The sequence below is a fragment of the Helianthus annuus genome, chromosome 5 (assembly GCF_002127325.2).
Source record: "Helianthus annuus cultivar XRQ/B chromosome 5, HanXRQr2.0-SUNRISE, whole genome shotgun sequence".
In the NCBI taxonomy this organism is placed as follows: Eukaryota; Viridiplantae; Streptophyta; class Magnoliopsida; order Asterales; family Asteraceae; genus Helianthus; species Helianthus annuus.
Genome location: NC_035437.2, coordinates 55,080,867 through 55,098,639, shown reverse-complemented (window position 1 = coordinate 55,098,639; position 17,773 = coordinate 55,080,867).

The following is a 17,773-nucleotide window of genomic DNA, read 5'->3' as shown; positions in this document are numbered from 1 at the left end:
CTTGTGATGTTTGATCTATGGTTTATGTTCTATGACATGAGATGTTATGTGGCTGATTTATTGATAGCATGAGATGTTATGTGCTGATATTGTTGAATACATACGTACATTTTACCTGCTACGACCTAACCTATGTGAAACATCTTTTAGAAGATGCCACCAAGACGCGAAATGCGCATACCCACCAACGAGGCGGAACTTCAGGAAATCATTGCTGCAGTCATCGCACAATACGAGGCCCATCACTCCGAGCGCAACGGAGGTACCTCGGAAAACAACGGTTGTCCCTACTGGCACTTCCTCAACTACAAGCCTCCGAAGTTCGACGGCACTGGAGGTGCCATAGCTTTTGTGAAATGGATTGAGAGTATGGATTCCATCTTTCGAATGAGTGGTTGTACGCCAGAACAACAAGTCCCATACGTTACTGAGTTGTTTCAAGATGGAGCTCGATTATGGTGGAATCTTCAGGTTCGAATAATGGGCCTAACTACAGCATACGCGTTAACTTGGGATGAGTTGAAAGGAATAATGCGTAAGAAGTATTGCACCCAAACAGAAACACAATGGATGGAAGGAGAATTCAAGAGTCTGATAATGGAAGGTCCGAAAATGTTGGAATACATGCAAAGACTTCATGATTTGGCACGAGTAGTTCCGTACTTGGTGGAACCAGAATTGAGGAAATTAGGACATTTCATTTGGGATTTGGCACCTCAAGTCCTGAGCTTAATGACAGCATCTACGCCACCAACAACTGTAGCTGCAAGTAAGATGGGCTTGGCACTCGTTACGGAAGCCACTAGACTAGAAAAACTTGCAAACCCTGACAGAGAGACTCAGGTAGAGTCGTCTGGAAAGAACAAAAGGAAGCTTACCGAAGATACCCGAACGAATAATGAGGTGATTCGAGGTTGTTTTGACTGCGGAGACAAAGGGGATTTCAAGAAAGATTGCCCTAACAACAGACAGGCCAATGATAAGATTTACTTAGAAACTAAATCAAGACGTGCTGGGTGCAAGTATCACCATGAATGTGGATGTTGGAAGCCTAGGTGCGGGAGAAAAGGGCACAACAAGGATGGTTGTGGGATGAAGAGTCCCAGACAAGGAGAAAACCGTAACAACGCCCAAGGTGGAAGCAGGAAAGGAAATGGCCGAGTGTTAGGATGCTTCCATTGTGGGGACAATGGACATCTTAAGAGAGAATGCCCAAAGTTGAAACAAGACCGTGAAAGAACACCCAGCATCGGAGTTTGTGAAGCATGCCAGGATCCAAGCGTGATTACTGGTACGTTCTTTAGCAACCGAAACTTTGGCATCTAGTTTGTTTGATACTAGCGCCGAATATAGCTTTGTATCATTAGAATTTAAGAATATGCTTGGTTTAACCGCTAGTAAATTAAATGTTCCGTACTCGATCGAATTAGCAAATGGAAAGTTAGTAGAAGCTAATGAGGTGATTCGAGGTTGCGAAATCGAGTTGGGAAAGCGCGAGTTCGCTCTAGATCTACCACCAGCCCAGCTGGGAAGCTTCGACGTGGTAGTAGGGATGGATTGGTTATCATGTAACAAGGCCGAGATAGTTTGCCATGAGAAGGCCGTTCGCATTCCGACCGAGGATGGTGAGACCATTGTTGTTCATGGAGAGAAGCGTGAGACGCCGTTAAGAATGATTAGCTGCCTGAAAGCAAGAAAGTGTTTGAGGAAAGGATGTGTTGCTTTTCTAGCACACATTGTGGATAAGAAGGCTGCTGAGCCGAAGATCGAAGACATCCCTGTCGTGAGGGAGTACCCAGAAGTCTTTCCAGAAGACTTGCCTGGCTTGCCACCTCAAAGGCAAGTGGAGTTCCGCATTGACTTAGTTCCAGACGCTGCGCCTGTGGCTAAGGCACCCTACAGACTTGCTCCATCTGAGATGCAAGAACTGTCGACACAACTTCAAGAGTTGTTAGACAAGGGTTTTATCCGACCAAGCTTCTCGCCTTGGGGAGCTCCAGTTTTGTTTGTGAAGAAGAAGGACGGTAGTTTTCGGATGTGTATTGACTACAGAGAGTTGAACAAGCTGACAATCAAGAATAGGTATCCCCTGCCAAGAATCGATGATCTGTTCGACCAACTTCAAGGTTCAAGCTTCTATTCAAAGATCGATCTTCGATCCGGATACCATCAGCTACGGATACAGGAGGAGAGTATCCCGAAGACAGCCTTCAGAACTCGATGTGGACACTACGAGTTTCTGGTTATGCCGTTTGGTTTGACAAACGCACCTGCAGTGTTCATGGATTTGATGAACCGAGTTTGTAAACCGTACTTGGATAAGTTCGTGATTGTATTCATCGACGACATCTTGATTTATTCGAAGACAAAGGCTGAACACGAGCAACACCTCAGAGCTATTTTAGAGCTACTGAAAAAGGAGCAGTTGTACGCCAAGTTCTCTAAGTGTGAGTTTTGGCTGAGAGACGTGCAATTCCTTGGGCACGTGGTAAATGAAAGTGGAATTCATGTGGATCCAACCAAGATCGAGGCGATCAAGAATTGGGAAGCGCCAAAGACGCCAACCGAGATCCGGCAATTCTTGGGTTTGGCTGGCTATTATCGAAGGTTCATCGAGAACTTTTCAAAGATCGCTCAACCGTTGACACTCCTCACGCAGAAGGATAAGAAGTTTGATTGGGGAATCAAACAGGATGAAGCATTTCAAGTGTTGAAGGATAAGCTTTGTAACGCGCCAATCTTAGCTCTACCGGAAGGTACCGACGATTTTGTGGTATATTGCGACGCATCGCGTCAAGGATTGGGTTGTGTGTTGATGCAACGCCAAAAGGATATTGCCTACGCATCACGCCAACTGAAGGTGCACGAAAAGAACTATACCACGCATGATTTGGAGCTAGGCGCAGTGGTTTTCGCCTTGAAGATTTGGAGACACTACCTTTACGGTACAAAGTGTACAATCTTTACAGATCACAAAAGCCTCCAGCATATATTCAACCAGAAGGAGTTGAACATGAGGCAAAGACGATGGGTCGAGTTGTTGAACGATTACAACTGCGAGATCAAGTATCACCCGGGAAAGGCGAATGTGGTCGCCGATGCCCTAAGTCGTAAGGAAAGAATCAAGCCCATAAGGGTTAGGGCTATGGAAATGATAATCCAAACAGATCTCTCCTCGCGCGTGCGTGCAGCGCAGAAAGAAGCTCTCAAGGAGGGAAACCTTGAGGCAGAATATCTCCGTGGGATGGAGAAGATTTTGGTGCCAAACAGGGAAGGAACATTGTGTTTTGGGAATAGGATTTGGGTTCCTTTGTTTGGTGGTTTAAGAGAGGTTATCTTTGAAGAAGCTCACAAGTCACGGTACTCTATCCACCCTGGAGCGGATAAGATGTACCAGGATCTTAAGGATTACTACTGGTGGCCTAGGATGAAGGGCGATGTTGCTATATACGTGAGCAAATGTTTAACTTGCGCCAAAGTTAAGGTGGAATACCAGAAGCCTTCGGGACTTCTGCAGCAACCGAAAATTCCCCAGTGGAAGTGGGAAGAAATCTCCATGGATTTTATTACGAAGTTGCCAAGAACGCCAAAAGGCCATGACACTATCTGGGTGATAGTGGATCGCTTAACGAAGTCAGCACACTTCTTGCCTATCCGCGAGAAGGATCATACAAGCAAATTGGCTGAAATTTACATGAGAGAAATTGTCACTCGCCATGGAGTACCTCTCTCGATTATTTCTGATAGAGACGGAAGGTTCGTATCGAGGATATGGCAATCCTTCCAGGAAGCTTTTGGTTCAAAGCTGAATATGAGCACCGCGTTTCACCCGCAGACCGACGGCCAAAGTGAGCGGACGATTCAGACGTTGGAAGACATGTTAAGAGCATGTGTGATGGATTTAGGCAGTAGCTGGGATAAGCATTTACCCCTGGTTGAGTTTTCATACAACAACAGCTACCACACCAGTAGTGGTGTCGCGCCTTTTGAAGCCCTATACGGACGCAAGTATCGATCACCACTATGTTGGGCTGACGCAGGTGATAGGCAGCTTGCCGGTCCCGAAATCGTCCAAGAGACGACAGACAAGATTGCGCAGATTCTGAAACGCATCGAAGCCGCTCGCCACAGACAAAAGGCCTACGCGGATCCAAACCGAAAACATGTGGATTTTCAAGTTGGAGAGATGGTGTTATTAAAGGTAGCACCCTGGAAAGGGGTGGCACGCTTTGGGAAGCGTGGGAAGTTAAATCCACGCTACGTTGGTCCTTTCAGAATTCTAGAAAGAATTGGAACCGTAGCATACAAGTTGGACCTACCTGCTGAACTAAATGGTGTTCACGATACATTTCATGTATCCAATTTAAAGAAAAGTCCAACTCAAATTGACGTTACCATTCCTATCGACGAGATTCATGTTGACGACACGCTCCACTTCGTAGAAGCACCTGTCGAGGTCACAGATTGGAAAGTTAACAGGACCCACCGGAGCAGTGTCAAACTCGTCAAGGTTCGCTGGAATGCCAGACATGGTCCTGAATACACCTGGGAGCGTGAGGACCGGATGAAAGAGAAATACCCCCACTTATTTTCCTAAGTTCTGCTTGTAACTTAAATTTCGGGACGAAATTTATTTAACGGGGGGAGAATGTGACAACCCTCTCAAAACCAGGTATCCGTACGACCTAATTAATTATTAATTGTTGCCTAATCACTGTGCTTTACTGAGTTTGCTGATAAACTGCTACTTGATTTCTGATAATTGTACATATCTGCATCATACTTTGATTTCCGTCACTACATTAATTACATGCTGAACCCTAGTGACAAACTTGATGCACAAAAAGCACAGTAGCACTAAACGGATACACAGTGAACATGCTGATATAGCCAGCATCAGGCAAACACTGCCTCTAAAGGCCTGAATGAGCCAGAATTATTTTATTACACCCATAGTGTGTGTAAGGATACAAGGGTTGTATGATTACGTCTCTAGGAATAAGATATAGAGATTTGGATGTGCCTAAAACATACTTTAAGCACGAAACACAACACTTTTATCAACATACTAGCTTCTAGCTAATTAATAAAGTGCCAAAACATGAGAAAATATTCCTGACACTTTGCAGAATAAATTGTGTCGCTAAAAATATTATTTATGACGCTTAAAGGATTACTTAAGCACTTTAACGGATTACTATCCAACCGAACAACCGGACTACACCCGGAACATAAAAATATTGTCAAAAATATTATTAGTATTTTTCTGAGCCAGTTAGGGTCCCTGATTACCCTAACACCCGCATTATAACGCATTAAACAACTAACGGAGTTAACACTTAAAGTTAACCCACTTAACTAAACTAAACTCTAACTGAGCAATCGAGATCGAACCGGATGCCATTTCTTTCTAATGGAATCGGTCACTATGATGTGACATGAGAGTACAACTTTAATTATATTTAATTAGATTACGCGAGTATCTAGGAGCATGGAGAACCGTTGGACGACGGAGCTAAATATCTCTATAAAAACCCTCCACTCTCTCTCACACATAACACACACACACAAGAAAATCTCTCTCTCTCCCTTGCTCCTCCCTCACGGCCGAACATAGCACCCCCCATCCATCCATTTTTCGGTTCAATTCTTGCCATTCCAAGCTTGTACAAGTGTCGGTGATCGCATACAACGAAGCTCGGAACAAACGGAAGTTGAAGGACCTCTACCGTTAGCTTTTATCCACGCAGTTTTCGACTAGAATCTTCCCTAGCCCCGAGCTAGAGGTATATTGTTTAAAACTCATTGTTAGTCATGTCTAAAGTGGTTAAAAGGATTTTTTATCGGTTAAATGTTGGTAACCCGCTTGATGAATCTAAAAAGTCTACTAAAATGCGTATATCGTTGGATAAAAGCTCATAACGCGTGTAAATGTCGTAGTATTTGAATATGTTGGTTATTGTGGCCCGATCTATGATGTGGTGGCTCTTATCATCGTTTAACCCGACTTTGTTAAGATCCCGAATCTTGACATACACTTGTTTCTAGCGGTACAAGGGTTAAAAGGTGAAACTCCACCACACGGGAAACATGAACTTGTGTAAAAGTGTTTTGACATGCAAAATAGTATTTAAAACGAGCCGATCTACGTATGTACAAGTGGTATATTCGTAGGACCGGGTGCCGAGAAAATCATGTTTTATAAAAGTGGATAACATGTTAATAAAAGATGTTTTCTATAAACTACAAGTGTAGAAACACTTGTAAAATGAAAGATCCGACAAAATAACAGTTTTTACAAAAAAATTGTCGGGAAGTTGTGAAGAGTGATTTGTTTCTAAAGACGGGGTTTTTGCAAGACTAAGTTATTTTATGAATAGATCCACTAAATATAAAGTGAGCTACAATACGACTTTTGGAAAAATTACAAGTTCATGTGATAATGCGATTTTACATTCTAGTCTACAAGTTTGAAGTGTTGAAACTTGGTTATTATGTTGAAAATTGATTGATTGAAATAAAGAAAGTGTTGAAATGATTTTGTAAAAGAAAATGATACGCTTGAAAGCGTGGCCACCTCCAGTTACAGGGGAAACTCTGGCGAAATTTTTCTAAAATCTAACACTTAGAATTATTTACAAGTGTTAGAGCTATTATTGGAAATATTTACAAAATATATTCGCCATGACTTTATTTATTAAATAATCGGAGGTGGGGTTTTCACAAAAATAAACGTGATAAATATATATATTCGGTAAATATATTTTGTCATCACACTGTTTATGATTATTTTGTGAAAATGTATAAATATTATTTTTAGAGTAAAAATAATATTTACAAACCTTGTCGAGCCCGAAATAATACGGACGCTTATACGTCAAGAATATAAGTTACAACGGTAATTATCATTACCACTTAATCGCCAAAACATAACTTACGCTTTATTCGGAAATACTCATAAGCGCGTGTGTTGTCAATATATTATTTTGGGAAAATATTATGTGGAAAAGGAAATATATTGTTTTTGAGAAAAATAAATATATTTTGGAATTAGGAATAAAATATATTAAGTGGGACTTAATAAAATGATATAATTACACATGTATTAATTCCCCCATCCTTGGGAAGGAGAATACGTTATCAAGTATACACACGGAGCGGTTGTCTAACCGTTTCCCAAAAATATAAACTATGAAGCTAAAGCACGGCCATCCGTCTAATAGAATTAGCACATGTAGGTCGTTGCGCAGCACCTGGATATTTGGATTACTTGATATTGTGACGCATTCACTGTGAGTTCATGTCCCCCTTTTCTTTTAACTGTTTTCAGTTTTATAAACTGCGGGGGTGAAATACATGTTACAATGATTATGGATATGTTATACATGGTATGGTTAGCATAAGGAGGGTTATTACTTAGATCATGTGAGTGGGTAGGCAGAAACTTGAGGCCATTAATCCTCGTTGAGGACCGAGGGACAGGAGCGGTAGATCTATCTGGGTGTAGCGAGCCCAGCCCCAGGTCCAGCTGAACGGACCTCGGGGTGACTTAGTGCCCGACGCATAAATCCGCTAGGTTTGAGTCATCCCTACTTGCACTTCACACATATCAGTGGACTTGCAACCCATTGGTGATCTCTTTTATTTCCTTATTTGCTACATACCAGGTTTTTGATAAAGATAAAGGTTTATATACTCACTTTTGCATGAACTCGCTCAACATTATTGTTGATTTTTCAACTTACATGTATTTCAGGGAATTAAGGATCTGGCACGGTTTAGCAGGATTTCCCGCTGCATTTAGACTCAGAGTCATCCGGGTTCAAGGCTTATGGCTCTTTCCTGGACAGGCCATAGCCCCTGAACCATGTTTATTTGTGTTTGCACTATGGTAGTGGTTGTACTGTTTAAGACAAGTAATGGTTGTTGGGTGTTTACCCATTTAGACAATGTTTGACAATTTTATTTTCAATGGATGACTTTGCATGATTTTAAATTCATATAGCTGGTTATGGTTAAGCTATGGTATTAAGAAGTCACACCAAATTAACCACGCTTCCGCAAAGCCAGGGTGTGACAATGGTGACGATGGTCATACCACTATTAGGTCAATGAACTCTAATAGTGACGTTCCTCCCTAGTAGGTCAATGAACCTAACTGGGAGAAATAGTAATGTGCACAATACCCCACTAACCAATAAATCAAGATATCCACGACTTAGTCCCTGTAATTATAACTTTTTGAAAATAAATTTGGAGTATTGTAAAACAGTTGATAAAAAGAGAATGACTCACATTGCAGATTTAACGAGCAAGATATAAGCCTTACTGATTTGCCTGTGATTAACCTAATTTAAATAATAATGCACACACACAACCGGGTTAATGATCAATACAGCATTTACGATAACTCACGAGATCAGATTCTCACAACGAACGACAAAGTGCGATACTTAAATATCCATTGATTTAACGACGAATGACAAAGTATAACCCTATGTGGGCGGCACTTAAACATCCATTGGATATATTGATCGGTCGGAAAATGAATCGTAATAGCGATCGAGTTTTACCCTGATTGCGGCAGCACTTCGTGAATCGTGTGTGTTAATGGTAGTATACAGAGTATAACTCAGTGTGTAATTCGACTTTGAACGTCATTTGAGCAGCATAAACCGACTGCCAATGTCTGTTATTTATACTAATTTTTGGGACAGGCTTACGGACCGTAAGCCATATCCCTTACGGTCCGTAAGGGACACCTATTTACCATAGGTCGGTCACGGTTGGGACTATCTATGCTGAATCAATGAAATCAACCAATCAGGACTAAACAACGTTTTATTTAGATAATCGTCCAACTAGGGTTTACCCCCCTTGAGTTTTAGGGGCGCTGATCCTGATTCCGATTGTTCTGAAAATTTTAGGGCTAATGCAGAATTATTTGGGTGTCTCAATTAGGGTTTTCTTATTGTCTAATTATCATCCTAATTATTGATTTTTGTGAGAGTTGTTACATCCTGCCCACCTTAAGAAAAATCTTGTCCTCGAGATTTACTGAAATAGATGAGGGTATTTTCGCTTTATCTCTGATTCCAGTTCCCAAATGTACTCTGGTCTTCTTCTGGATTCCCATTTGACTTTCACTAGCACTTAGTCGTTTGTGTTTGAGAAACTTAATCTTCCGGTCTTCTATTTGTAAGGGTTTCTCTACGAATTTCAGTTTTTCATTTATCTCTATATCTGGAAGAGGTACTACCAGGGATTCGTCTGTGAGACATTTCTTGTGATTGGATACATGAAACACATCATGTACTCCTGCTAACTCTTCTGGTAGTTGTAAATGATAATCTACTGGTCCTATTCGTTGGATTACTGGGAATGGTCCTACGTATCTTGGACTTAGCTTCTTGTCTTACCGGATTTATAAATTCCTTTCCAAGGAAATACTTTCAATAGCATTTTGTCTCCAACTCGAACTTCGACGGCTCTTGTTTATTATTTGTATAATTCTTCTAACTGTCTTCAGCCTTTCCTTCGTGATACGAAATATCACAGTCGTAGTCACCGAGGATTTCCTTTTCCTCATGTTTAATTCTTGTTGCTCAAATATGTATCTTAAATTCTTATGACCCATATGGATAGTAAACTTGCTTAGATAATGTTTCCTAATCTTAAGGGTAACTTGTGGCTTCTAATTTTTAAATTTACAAGTGGTATGGCTTTCTTCGTGCTTTTGCAATTGCCTTGATGCATACACAATTACCTTTTTGTGTTGCATTACCATACATCCAAATTCTAGCTTTGAAGCATCGCCGTATACTTTAAAATCTTCTGTTCCTTCTGGTAAGGCTAGGATTGGAATATTTGTTAATTTATGCTAGAGGCTTCTTTTTGTTTAGGTTCTTATTTAGAATTAACTGTTTTAGCTTAGTTAAGGATATATCTATTTAAGAGAATCCTTAATAAACTGCCTATAGTATCTGGCTAAATTTACAAAATTCCTAATTTCCATTTAGGGATTGCGAAACCTTCCATTTTAGTAATTTGCTGCTATCTTAGCAGGATCTAAGTGAATACCTTCATGATTCATCATGTGACCTTACGTGGTTTATTTCCTGTAATCATAAATACTTCTCCGGCGGGTGCCTGGATTTTCTATAAAGTTCTTATCACAGAGAATTCGAGCAGGGTTGGCTACTAACCAATCTACAACATCAAACTCGGCTAATTTCATAGGAATTAGATTGGCGAAGAATTCTATGACCTGAGAGTTCTATATTTTCCTTTTTGTCTGTTTCGACTGTAAAGATTTGCCTAAGTTCGATTAATGATAAGTTAAGAGTTTGACAGAATGAAGTATTTATAAAACTTTGGTTTGCACCAGAGTCAGATAATACTTTTTGTGTAAACGTTGTAACCTAGGACGTACCGGCCATTACATCTGGAATGAGCTCTGCTTCCTGAGCAGTCAATTGAAAGGCTCTTGCATTCCTTTTTGCTTCTTCTGCAGGTTTGGCTTTCGTGTCAGATGGTTTGTTTAGTTTTGGACAATTTGGCCTAAGATGTCCAGTTTCTCCACAGTTGTAACAAACTGAAAATTTCTTCCTCCTGCAGTCTTCTTCCTGATGCCCCGGAATTTTGCAAAAATTGCAGTATCCTTTGCATCTTCCAAAATGCTTTCTTTTGCAAAAATTGCAAAATGGACTAGTGGAAGATTGCCCATTCCCTCCTTTCTTGAAATCGTTATGGTTACCCGAACGGATTACCTGGGTAATCTTTTGGGCTACTTCCTTCCTTCTATTTTCTTCTCTTGTCCGTACTAGTTCGTCAGTCAAAGTATTGGCTAAATCCACCGCATCATCAATCGTGCGAGGTTTCGCAGCCTTGACGATGTTACGGATTTCAGAAATCAATCCCCAAATATATCGAGAAATAAGTACCGGCTCTGGCGAAGCCAGGGTTGGTACTACTCGAGCATACTCGAAGAATGTCGTAGTATACTTTCGACAATCTACATCCACCATCTGGTGGGTTAGAAACTTGTTTGTCATTTGTTCCTTTTCATATTCGGGACAGAATTTTCTTTCTACCAAGCTCTTAAATTCTTCCCAGTTCATAGCATACGCCATCCTTCTTCCTTTTGATTGTAACACCGTATTCCACCATTCTAGCGCCCCTTCTTTGAAAAGATTTGACGCGTACATGACCTGATCATCCTGAGCACATTTACTTATGGCAATTACTGCCTCAGTTTTCTCTAACCAACGTCATGCCGCAGTCGCTCCTTCATTGCCTGCAAACTCAGATGGTTTACAAGCAAGAAATTCCTTTTAAGTGCAACCAGGCGTTGCAACTTTCATTTTCTTAGGGAGCGGCGCTTGTTGTGGTTCATTGTCATGATTAACATGATCATTGCCTCCGTTTACGCAATTACTGAAGTTATCTTCAGAAATACGTTTGCTAGGAACGAGTTGTTGTGGTTCTATTGGATTTTTAACAGCAGCAACGATTGCTGGAATAGCGTTGGCTATCCCTTGAGCTATCATTGTTGGAATAGTGTTGGCTATCCCTTGAGCAACGATATTTTCGATATCCTGCCTAGTCATATATTGATCCCCCGGTTGTTGCTCAGAATCATTAACTGGTTCATTATTCGCGTTTTCCATCTGATAATTAATGTATATATATATATATAAATATATAATTTATTAGTATCAACAATTATACCTAAAATCATCATATAAATTTCACAATATACATATAACCAAATTATCGATTTCTTGATTCCTATTTTTATATTTTATAGGAGACATCAATACACACTTTTACCTTGTAATGATTTTACAGGTTGATGTTTGCTATTACTATTATACAAGCACAGTTCCATAGATCCCCTATCCTGTGGTCGGATGATATTCTAGTAATGGTGTTCCCTCTCATCGTATTTCCAGGAGATCTGTCCCCCAATCTCTTGGATCCTATTTCCATTGTCCATTAGTTCTTCACCAAGGCGAAGTTCAGCTGTATTCTCGTTACTTATTGGTGGATTTGGTAAAGCTTTTGAATTGAACTGAGGAAAAAGCTTATAGGGATGGTTTTGTAACTGTATTTCGTTAATCAACCATTCGTCTATTTGCGAGTGGATTGAAGGGTTTGGAACAACTGGTTCTAAGTTCATTGGTAGTTGTGTTTCAAGAGAGCGATTAAAAATATTTTCATTAACAAACTTAATAGTATTATAGCTGGCAATTATAAAATCTAACTCTTCCTGAGATGGTAACTTTTCAATTTGCCTAGAACTTTCCCCAATTTCTATTTCCTTAGGCTTGGGTTTCTCGAGAGGTAAAGCATCGAATTCTATAGGTTCTTCTATGTCTGGTATATATCTGTTGAAATCTCTGGAAACCTCTACTCTTACTGGATAGAGATTTAAATTCTGAAGGGCCTCAGACAAGTTACTCATGCTGTTTAGCAAAATAGACATAGTTAGAATTCATAAAATTTATAGAAAACTTTTTTTTTAAATATTAGTTCCTACTGGGTACTATTAAAATAACTGAAATTTACATCACACGAGGTTTTATTTGTAAATTTTATGATTTTCTTGATAAGACTTCTAGACTGTAGATAATAAAGGTACTAATACTTGAGTCAAATTATTTAAGAATTTGCATTACTTGCTACATTGACTAGCATATAAAGATCTGCTCATACTGTACACAATTAGTCAGATAAATAAACAAATAATCACAAAATAGCAATTAATGGAAATTAAGTATGTTCTAAATACTTAATTGGCTTAATCAGTGGCTTGAGAAGTGGCTCTGATACCACCTTTTTCTGTCACGGCCCCCGACCCGGTTTAACCCGTTTCAGGAGCCGCGGGACAGAAATCCTGCGGTACTTAAATTTTAGGCGACAGCGGAAGTCTTTTTAAAACAGGATCTTTTAATAATTAAAACTGCTCGTTTCATAACTGAGGGATAAATCCCATAATTTACATTAATGTGATTTCACTAGAACTCTTTATTTTTCAAAACATGTTTATTTATTTACACTGAGCCACTTTTCTAAGCTGGTAGTGCTTCCTGGCACTTTTCTTTGCTCACAACAGATCACCTGAAACATGTTTGAAAAAGGTTTTGTCAGCGGGGACATACTGAGTGAGTTCATTCAGGTTTTATGAAATGACCCATAGTTATAAATTACAGCATAAGAGCGATTACAATGGTTCCTATCTTATCTTTATCTGGCTTTCTGTCACAATGGTGACAAGTCACAATGGTGACGATGGTCCTACCACTATTAGGTCAATGAACTCTAATAGTGACGTTCCTCCCTAGTAGGTCAATGAACCTAACTGGGAGAAATAGTAATGTGCACAATACCCCACTAACCAATAAATCAAGATATCCACGACTTAGTCCCTATAATTATAACTTTTTGAAAATAAATTTGGAGTATTGTAAAACAGTTGATAAAAAGAGAATGACTCACATTGCAGATTTAACGAGCAAGATATAAGCCTTACTGATTTGCCTGTGATTAACCTAATTTAAATAATAATGCACACACACAACCGGGTTAATGATCAATACAGCATTTACGATAACTCACGAGATCAGATTCTCACAACGAACGACAAAGTGCGATACTTAAATATCCATTGATTTAACGACGAATGACAAAGTATAACCCTATGTGGGCGGCACTTAAACATCCATTGGATATATTGATCGGTCGGAAAATGAATCGTAATAGCGATCGAGTTTTACCCTGATTGCGGCAGCACTTCGTGAATCGTGTGTGTTAATTGTAGTATACAGAGTATAACTCAGTGTGTAATTCGACTTTGAACGTCGTTTGAGCAGCATAAACCGACTGCCAATGTCTGCTATTTATACTAATTTTTGGGACAGGCTTACGGACCGTAAGCCATATCCTTTACGGTCCGTAAGGGACACCTATTTACCATAGGTCGGCCACGGTTGGTACTAGCTATGCTGAATCAATGAAATCGACCAATCAGGACTAAACAACGTTTTATTTAGATAATCGTCCAACTAGGGTTTACCCCCCTTGAGTTTTAGTGGCCCTGATCCTGATTCCGATTGTTCTGAAAATTTTAGGGCTAATGCAGAATTATTTGGGTGTCTCAATTAGGGTTTTCTTATTGTCTAATTATCATCCTAATTATTGATTTTTGTGAGAGTTGTTACAACGAACCTCTAGGATCTCACCTATCGAAAGCGGAATACGAAAAATCTTCTTGAAACAAACTACCTCTACGTGATGCTTGGCTAACCAATCCATACCCACTATAACGTCGAAACTCCCAAGTGACATCGGTGTGAGGTCAATAGGAAAAAGATGGTTGCTAAGGTTCAACTGGCAGTTACGAAGAACAGAATTGAGAACAACGGGTTCAACACTGGCTACTTCTACTTTCAAAGGATTTCCTAGTTTCGTTCTAGACATGCGAAGCAATCGCTCAAAAGACAATGACACAAAACGCTTTTCGGCACCTGAATAAAACAGAACAGAAGCAGACTGATTGTTAACAAAGAACGTACCGTTCACCACCTCGTTGTCTACTCGCGCTTCATTAGCATTCATGTTGAAGACTCGACCTCGAGCCTGAGCCTGATTCTGATTTGCGTTGGCCAGCCTTGGACACTTGTTTCGATAATGAGTCAGGTCCCCACAATTGTAGCACAAACCAGGAGGAAAGTGAGGTCTTGCAGCTTGTGCTTGCTGTTGAGCAGGCGGTTGAGCAGCCTGTTGAGCTGGGTTGCAAGCTGCTTGATTGGGAGCAAAGCGACAAACATCAGAAAGATGACCCGACTTCTAACAGTTAGTACAAAAACAGTACGGAACTTGCGGTTGATGGTGACTATTGCATCTGTTGCACAACGGTGCATTCCACGCATACTGTTTCTTTGCTAGTGGTTGTGCAGGCTGATTGGGAGCTGCCTGATTGACTTGGGCAGTGACAGCAAAATTCTGGGAAGCCTTGTGCTTCCTAGACCCTTTCGAAGAACCAGTTTCCTTGCCCTTCTTGTTCTTACCCTTCTTGCTCTCACCCTTATCAGACGGCTATTTCTTACCCTTGTCACCCTTCTTGTGTAACTTACCCTTTTGGACCTGCGACTCAGTCAATGTCGCAGCTAACTCGATTGCCTGACGAACTATGGTAGGGTTACTACCGGTGACGATATCTTGTAGGAGTCAGGTAAGCCATCAATATACCTCTCGATAGCTTTCTCGAGTGGGGTAACCATTATTGGGCATAGCAAACTCAACTCTTCATACCTATCAGTGTAAGCCCGGTGCTCACCACTATCCTGCTTCAAGTCATTAAACTCCCTTTCTAAAGCTCTCAATTCATGACGAGGACAGAATTCCCTCATCATAAGAGCCCTAAGCTCGGCACAGGTTTGTGCTAAAGCAACCTCAGCACCACGGTCTCTCATAACCCCGTTCCACCATGTAAGAGCCCTCTTCTGAAACACACTGGAAGCAACTCGAACTTGCAATTTTCAAGACACTGAACATGATGAAACGTACTCTCAATGCTCTCGAACCACTGTAGGAGCCCAGTTGCTCCTTCAGAACTACTGAACTTGAGTGGTTTAGCTGAATTGAAACTCTTGAAGTTGCATGGAGCATTCTGGTTATTGTTAGCTTGGTTCACTTGAGCAATAATGTCTGGGAGTACAACAGCCATATGCTGCGCCATGATAGCTGCCATTTCGGCATTAGGTAGCGGATTTTCTTGTCGAGGAGGCATTCTAAAAGAGGAAACATGAGAGAAAACGAGTGAGATGATTAGATGAAAAGAATGAGATGATACAAAAATCGACAAAAGCAAAGATGGTGGTCATTCGTCTGTACCACAAAGCAAACAAACGACACACAGTGACTAATCAAAGTAAATGGGTCAAAAATATTGTATCGCGAAGACATGCTCGCCTATAAGTGAACACTCACCCCAAGAGTTCCCAGGTAAGAGTGACTGGTCCGATTATGTGGATTTGTACGAACACTCTAGCCTTAGACAGAAAACTCAGAGTACAGGCATTCACCCTTCCAGTTTGCACGTGTTCACACTATTTAGACCCAAAACTTTGACGAGATTTTGAAAACTTGGAAGGCACAAGGCCAAAAGAATCATTCAAAAACGGATGATTAAATTTTCAAAATCATTCTGAAAATTGAAGGGTTCAAAACCTTATAACAAATCATTTAAACACAGATGATTGATTTTCAAAAATCATTTTGGAAAATTGTGTTCTTGTTTTGGTAATCACCTAAAGATAGGTGACGGTAGTGTTTTAAGATCTAAACACAAGCTAACTTGTGTTAGGGTCCTAGAAAAGTTATAGTCTAGGTCAAAGCATTACTAATAACCTAATTCGCTATAACCATTGGCTCTGATACCAACTCTTCTGTCACACACCGACCGCGTAAAACAACGAAACCGCGGCGGAAACGTCGGGGAGTGTTGTAACAGAATTATTGTTTCACAACCATGGTAATTAAAGTTATGTTTTATTTATCAAACAAGAGAGTTACATTGTCTTAAACAAAAGAAACAGGAGTATATAACATTATTTAAACTAATCTTGCTTCTTTTATGTCACTAAGGCCCGAGTCCACCCTAGTGTATCCTGAATCAAACCTATGCACCAGCTCCTGAAAACACATGTGAAAATAGGTACGTCAGCATAAAAATGCCTGTAAGATACAAAGGTTTTGTGAAAATAGGATTCATGACTTGAGTTTAAAGAAATGTTTAATAAAAATTAGTCATGAATCTTGTTAAGTGTTTTCTTTTATAAATCATATGAAAACTTGATAAGAAATTAGATTATATAAAAGAAAGATGTATGGTTAATTAAATAACCAAAGAAAATGAGTTGTATAAAACAAACTGTTTTGTAAAACAATGTCTTGTGAAAAATATGTTATTTATGTAAAATGTTATATGTCTAAATTGAAATGATTTAAATAACGTTACAATATGTAATATCATAAAAGCACTTATATATAGGAAGTACCAGTGGCGTATCCACCATGCTTTTATCATATTACACACGCCTCGCTACTTAAATCACTTACCCAAACAATCCACCAAATTGTCTTATTTAAACCAATTATCAAATGTTTATGTATAAATAATTGTCTATTGTCAAAATGCAAATCATGTAATGTGTAAACCAATGCCAAAATGTTTATGTCAAATGTAAATCATGTATTGTGTAAACCAATGTCAAGATGTTTATGTCAAATGTAAATTATGTAATGTGTAACCAAATATCGTGTATGGCAAGTGAAATATATCAACTAAACCATAGGTAAAATGCACAAATCAAGGTATTGAAGTAAATCAAAGTTATGTTTTGTAAAATAACTGCATGCTTTACTGATACAAACATCTATGCGGTATTGTGAAAATGCATACATTCAAGCCTTGAGACTGTGGCGATAAACCCTTAAACAAATTAAAGGTTTATCTGAATTATGAATATCGAATTCGGTCATTCCTTCCATCCAAACAAACCTAGGATTTCAGGAACGGGAGTTGTCAGTTCCTATGGTACCACTACCTACTAACGAACGGCGTGATCAATGTTAATGAATGTATTTTTTGTCCCATTTAAACAAACCAAATGTCATACCAAAATGTAAGCATGTTTTATGAAAATAATGTACTAAGTATGCAACAAATGAACATTCATAGCATGAAATGTAATGTAAAACAATGCAC